The 7,534-nt window shown below is 35.8% G+C and overlaps 1 long non-coding RNA gene across 1 annotated transcript; it reads right to left on the reverse strand.

Moving 5' to 3' along the window:
• Positions 1-352: 352 nt before the first annotated feature.
• On the reverse strand, positions 353-7,173 carry LOC128660047 (uncharacterized). Its single transcript, XR_008402503.1, has 3 exons — positions 7,118-7,173; positions 635-776; positions 353-551 (listed from the first exon to the last, which is right to left on the reverse strand). It is a non-coding gene; the product is annotated as an uncharacterized LOC128660047 (long non-coding RNA).
• Between the last annotated feature and the right edge of the window lie 361 nt (positions 7,174-7,534).

Here is a 7,534-nt window from a genome sequence, read left to right on the forward strand (position 1 = left end):
AACACTGCACCCTGCAGACTTGAGGATAATTGACTACCAGCAGGGAGTGTCAATCAACCCGATGGTACTGTTTCATTTCTAACGTTTGAGATTACTGTCCGCCTCATAAGATCAGTTGGACGGGGTTATTGATCATCAGTCTTTATACTGCTGCTCCCTAACTTGGGTTTCTGTTGATTCCTAATTGCCAGAATCACATCTCCTTAATAAATGTGTGTCAATGCATCTATGTGCTTTCATTAATCAGCAGCTATTGATTTATAAATATTGTAGCATATTTATACTGTTTTTTTTCTTGATTTTTGTCATGTCACTATAAATTAATCATTAAATGAATACAGTGAGACATCAATAACTATAAAAGAAACAATTTTTATTCTAATTTTTTTTTTTCTTTTTTTTTTTTTAAAATCAAACAAATTTAAATTATTACATCTCATTTAGGGCCTGCTGTATGTTTCTAACTGCCCTGGCAACAGCTGTTAGGGCCTCAGCCAGTTGGTCAAAAAGTGGAGTTAAAAATGGACCAGTTTGGGTCCCCTGATCTTGATCTAGAAAAAGAAGAAAATAATGTATGTTAGATAAATTATTTATCAATATTGAATTTGTCAAACATTATATTCTTTCAACTTACATTCAACCATAGGCACCTCCTCCTCTTCCTCCCTAGGCACCTCTTCAAAAAAAAAAATTAACCTCTTCCTCCTCTTCCGCCCTAGCCACCTCTACCTCTGGTGAACCAGCTTGTGGCTCTCCCATTGGCGGTATTTGGTCTTCTGTAATAGATGAATCATAATAATGAATAAGTATTAGTAAGATCAATGTCATATTCCAAATTTAAAAAATCTTCCATTAAAAACAATTTTATAAGTCTGCAAAATGCCTTTTTTTTTTTTTATAAATAAATACATCAAGTGTAAATGAGAAATTAAAAAAAACATAATTTATGTAAGAACTTACCTGATAAATTCATTTCTTTCATATTAGCAAGAGTCCATGAGCTAGTGACGTATGGGGATATACATTCCTACCAGGAGGGGCAAAGTTTCCCAAACCTCAAAATGCCTATAAATACACCCCTCACCACACCCACAAATCAGTTTAACGTATAGCCAAGAAGTGGGGTGATAAGAAAAAAGTGCGAAAGCATAAAAAAATAAGGAATTGGAATAATTGTGCTTTATACAAAAAAATCATAACCACCACAAAAGGGTGGGCCTCATGGACTCTTGCTAATATGAAAGAAATGACTTTATCAGGTAAGTTCTTACATAAATTATGTTTTCTTTCATGTAATTAGCAAGAGTCCATGAGCTAGTGACGTATGGGATAATGACTACCCAAGATGTGGATCTTCCACGCAAGAGTCACTAGAGAGGGAGGGATAAAATAAAGACAGCCAATTCCGCTGAAAATAATCCACACCCAAACTAAAGTTTAAATCTTATAATGAAAAAAACTGAAATTATAAGCAGAAGAATCAAACTGAAAAAGCTGCCTGAAGTACTTTTCTACCAAAAACTGCTTCAAAAGAAGAAAACACATCAAAATGGTAGAATTTAGTAAAAGTATGCAAAGAAGACCAAGTGGCTGCTTTACAAATCTGATCAACTGAAGCTTCATTCCTATACGCCCAGGAAGTAGAAACTGACCTAGTAGAATGAGCTGTAATCCTTTGAGGCGGAGTTTTACCTGACTCGACATAGGCATGATGAAACAAAGATTTTAACCAAGATGCCAAAGAAATGGCAGAAGCCTTCTGACCTTTCCTAGAACCGGAAAAGATAACAAATAGACTAGAAGTCTTTCGGAAATCCTTAGTAGCTTCAACATAATATTTCAAAGCTCTAACTACATCCAAAGAATGCAACGAGTTTTCCTTAGAATTCTTAGGATTAGGACACAATGAAGGAACCACAATTTCTCTACTAATGTTGTTAGAATTCACAACCTTAGGTAAAAATTTAAAAGAAGTTCGCAACACCGCCTTATCCTGATGAAAAATTAGAAAAGGAGACTCACAAGAAAGAGCAGATAATTCAGAAACTCTTCTTAGCAGAAGATATGGCCAAAAGAAACAAAACTTTCCAAGAAAGTAATTTAATGTCTAGCGAATGCATAGGTTCAAACGGAGGAGCTTGAAGAGCCCCCAGAACCAAATTCAAACTCCCAAGGAGAGAGATTGACTTAATAACAGGTTTTATATGAGCCAAAGCTTGTACAAAACAATGAACATCAGGAAGACTAGCAATCTTCCTGTGAAAAAAAGAACAGAAAGAGCAGATATTTGACCTTTCAAGGAACTTGCAGACAAACCTTATCCAAACCATCCTGAAGAAACTGTAAAATTCTAGGAATTCTAAAAGAATGCCAAGAAAAAAGATAAGAAAAACACCAAGAAATGAAAATCTTCCAGACTCGATAATATATCTTCATAGATACAGATTTACGAGCCTGTAACATAGTATTAATCACAGAGTCAGAGAAACCTCTATGATTGAGAATCAAGCGTTCAATCTCCATACCTTCAAATTGAAGGATTTGAGAACCTGATGGAAAAAAGGACCTTGTGATAGAAGGTCTGGTCTTAACGGAAGAGTCCACGGTTGGCAAGTGGCCATCCGGACAAGATTCGCATACCAAAACCTGTGAGGCCATGCTGGAGCCACCAGCAGAATAAACGAACGTTCCTTAGAATCTTGGAAAAAGAACTATAGGCGGAAAGATATAAGCAGGATGATACTTCCAAGGAAGTGACAATGCATCCACTACTTCCGCCTGAGGATCCCCGGATCTGGACAGATACCTGGGAAGCTTCTTGTTTAGATGAGAAGCCATCAGATCTATTTCTGGAAGTCCCCATATTTGAACAATCTGAAGAAATACCTCTGGGTGAAGAAACCATTCGCCCGGATGTAGTGTTTGGCGACTGAGATAATCCTCTTCCCAATTGTCTATACCTGGGATATGAACCGCAGAAATTAGACAGGAGCTGGATTCCGCCCATACAAGTATTCGAGAGACTTCTTTCATAGCCAGAGGACTGTGAGTTCCTCCTTGATGATTGACATATGCCACGGTTGTGACATCGTCCGTCTAGAAACAAATGAACGACTCTCTCTTTAGAAGAGGCCGCGACTGAAGAGCTCTGAAAATTGCACGGAGTTCCAAAAATGTTGATTGGTAATCTCACCTCCTGAGATTCCCAAACCCCTTGTGCTGTCAGAAACCCCCATACAGCTCCCCAACCTGTCAGATTTGCATCTGTTGAGATCACAGTCTAGGTTGGAGGAACAAAAAGAAGCCCCCTGAACTAAACGATGGTGATCTGTCCACCACGTCAGAGAGTGTCGAACAATCGGTTTTAAAGATATTAATTGAGATATCTTTGTATAATCCCTGCACCACTGGTTCAGCATACAGAGCTGAAGAGGTCGCATGTGAAAACGAGCAAAGGGAATCGCATCCAATGCAGCAGTCATAAGACCTAGAATTTCCATGCATAAGGCTACCGAAGGGAATGATTGAGACTGAAGGTTTCGATAAGCTGAAACCAATTTCAGACGCCTCTTGTCCGTCAGAGACAGAATCAAGAACACTGAATCCATCAGGAAACCTAAAAAGGTTACCCTTGTCTGAGGAATCAAACAAACTTTTTGGTAAATTGATCCTCCAATCATGTTCTTGAAGAAACAACACTTATAAAAGACTGAAAAGGTTCTTTCTAGAGAAAATGAGCAAAGGGAATTGAATCCAATGCTGTGGCCATAAGACCTAAAACTTCTATGCATATATAGCAACTGAAGGAAATAATAGAGACTAAAGGTACCGATAGACGGAACCCAATAACATTATCCCTTGTCTGATAGAGACAAGGACAGTGACACAAACTATCTGGAAACCTAAAAAAGGTGACCCTTGTGTGAGGGATCAAGAGCTTTAGAAAAGAAGATCCTCTAACTATGTCCTGAAGAGTAAGTGAATCATATGAAATTCCGCATCCTCAGAAAATAATCTGAATGAAAACAGAAAAATGAAAATATGCATTTATTGTATCTAATGAAAACAAATAATGCCATCAAAGACCATAAAAAGGCAAAATAGTTTGAATAAAACTCCAAAACCCAGTTCCTAAAAAGAAACTGGAAGAAATACCCCAGAAGATTCCAGGTCTGAGCAGCGCTTGAACCCCATGGGTGCCCAGCCATGCTTCAACAGTACCCAAAATATATAGGAAAGAAACACAGTTAAAGAAAGTGTTAGCCTTGCTGGAATAAAATCAAAGAAATTTTGGACAAAATAAATTTCAAAGAAACCTTAACCTGCCCCTTACCAGCCAAGCTGGAATACGGCACGTACATCGCAAAATTAGGGAGCTGATTCCGAACTCCAATTATAGACATGTTACTTGGGAAAGAACTCAGGAATTCGCTCCTTAATAAGAACAAACCAAACTAGTATAAGCTTAAAGTTTTAGTCTTAGAACTCAACCTGAAGCCCAGAGTAACAGTTAAGAATTGAATCCAAATATAAAAACAAATAATTGATATCTTAGAACAAAGGAAATATGGATTTTTTTTTTTTAAAAATCACAAAATTCTTCTAGCTAAAAAAGCTAAAGACATAGATTAACCCTCATTTGCGAAAATATTCAATAAAATGAAGACACAAATGAAATTATTAGCATGATAGTCCGGATTAAAGGACCAGCCAATACAGTGGACTTGCATAATCAATAAATGCAAAACAACAAGACAAATGCAACAGCACCTAGTCTAGTAAATGTTGTTCCCTTTAACAATGCTAAAATAAATCATAATCTGATACTTGATCTTAAAGTAAACAGAGAAAATGAAGCAATTGCAATATCCAAATAAATCACAGGACCAAGAAAAGTACCTGAAACTAAATAATTTTCCATAAATAAGATACAACTATCTAAAGGAAAATAAATACTATTTTGCTATAGAAACAAATAGCATAATTAGTAGAATTAGAGATAGAACCCTCCAAATTGAATTTAACTGCTGGCAAAGAATATAGTTTAAAACCTTTGAAGAAGGAATAAAAGAAAATTCTCAGCCTATTCCATTCCCTAGTATAGGGAATTGGAAAGAAAACCTCTAAAGAAAATAAATAGGCAGAAATAATGTCAGCTAGTCTTAAAGAACTAGTTACCTTAATATCCAAAATAATCAACACCTTTTCAACAAAGAACAAATGTACTTTAATAATTGAAAAATAATAAAAAAGTAGATTTGTTAGTGTCAATATCTGATGAAGAAAATTTCTGAAAAAAACATCATCAGAGAAGGATAAATCAGTATGTTGTTGGTCATTTGAAACTTCAATAATTAAAAAAGAAGTGAAAAAAAACCTAAAAATTTTATTAGAAGGCACGAAGTCAGACAAAGCCTTTAACATAGAATCAGAAAAATATTTCTTATAAGTCTTCTAAATATTTCTTGTAAGAAAAGAAAATATATAAAGCATAAATACTAATGGAATCCGCATGTAAAAGTATAACATAATATCTTTTTACAAACGATAGCTAAAGATAAACATTTAATAACAGATAAAATAAATGAACTTAGCTTTGGTAGAACTGAAACTCAGTTAAGCGTTTTTCCAAAAGTGCTTCTGATTCAGAGTCCATTTGAGACATCTTGCAATATGTAATAGAAAAAAAAACATATAAAGCAAAATTGATCAAATTCCTTAAATGACAGTTTCAGGAATGGGAAAAAAATGCCAATGAACAAGCTTCTAGCAACCAGAAGCAATAAATAATGAGACTTAAATATTGTGGAGACAACAATGACGCTCGAATTTTTTAGCGCCAAAAAAGCCGCCCACATTATTTGGCGCCAAAAGCATTTAGGCGCCAAATAATGGCGCCACATCCGGTAACGCCGACATTTTTTGGCGCAAAAACGGTCAAAAAAATGACGCAACTTACGGCGACACCGTATGACGCCCGGAAATGACAAGAAATTTTTTGCGCCAAGAAAGTCCGCGCCAAGAATGACGCAATAAAATGAAGCATTTTCAGCCCCCGCGAGGCCTAACAGCCCACAGGAAAAAAAGTCAAATTTAAGGTAAGAAAAAATTGAATTATTCATATGCATTATCCCAAATATGAAACTGACTGTCTGAAAATAAGGAACGTTGAACCAACTGAATCAAGGCAAATAAATTTTTAAACACATATATTTAGAACTTTATATAAAAAGTGCCCAACCATAGCTTAGAGGTGTCACAGAAAATAAGACTTACTTACCCCAGACACTCATCTACATGTAGTAGAAAGCCAAACCAGTACTGAAACGAGAATCAGTAGAGGTAATGGTATATATAAGAGTATATCGTCGATCTGAAAAGGGAGGTAAGAGATGAATCTCTACGACCGATAACAGAGAACCTATGAAATAGACCCCGTAGAAGGAGATCACTGCATTCAATAGGCAATACTCTCCTCACATCCCTCTGACATTCACTGCACGCTGAGAGGGAAAACCGGGCCTCCAACCTGCTGCGGAGCGCATATCAACGTAGAATCTAGCACAAACTTACTTCACCCACCTCCACAGGAGGCAAAGTTTGTAAAACTGATTTGTGGGTGTGGTGAGGGGTGTATTTATAGGCATTTTGAGGTTTGGGAAACTTTGCCCCTCCCTGGTAGGAATGTATATCCCATACGTCACTAGCTCATGGACTCTTGCTAATTACATGAAAGAAAACAATCCTTTCATCTTTATAAAGAGATTCTAAATGTTTTCAATCATGATAATTTAATGAATTGTTCTATTATATTTCTAAGAAAAGCATATCTAGATTTTCTCTGTAGTTGAAGATTTGTTAATCATCAGAGATGCCTTGATTACATGACACATCCATATGCAATCTGATTACTTCATCAAATGATATATATATAATGAAGTAAATGGATTACCACTATACTGTCAACTTTAAAAAATATTCAAATCTTTTATCTAGATTGTGAAAGTAAATCTTTCGTTTTTATTGTCCTTTCAACATGCTGCCTTTAATAACATGTAAAATATCAAAAATTTTAAAGTTAAATAATTCAAACACAGTATGATAATATTCTAATTACCATGAGGAGCTGTTAGAAACCGCGCAGCAATGGTGGTGAGGAGCGGTTGCTCCGTGCGTAGCCATAGACACTTGGCTGAATATATCTTGGTACCTGGGCACGCCTGCGATCTGTTAAAATATAAAGTGTGTATGTACACATTAGATACAGGTTAAATATTATTGTTGAGTTATGTATCTTCGCATCAATGCATGAGAGAGAAGAGAGAGAGAAGAGAGGAGAGAAGAGAGAGAGAAGGAGAGGAAGAGAGAGAGAAGAGAGAGAGAAGAGAGAGAAGAGAGAGAAGAGAGAGATATAGCTTTATATAGATATATAGCTCTATATACATACATACCATATGAATATATCTCTCTCTCTCTATTTATATAATATATATAGATATATATATATATATATATATATATATATATATATAGA

Source organism: Bombina bombina, chromosome 5, assembly GCF_027579735.1.
Source record: "Bombina bombina isolate aBomBom1 chromosome 5, aBomBom1.pri, whole genome shotgun sequence".
NCBI lineage: Eukaryota > Metazoa > Chordata > Amphibia > Anura > Bombinatoridae > Bombina > Bombina bombina.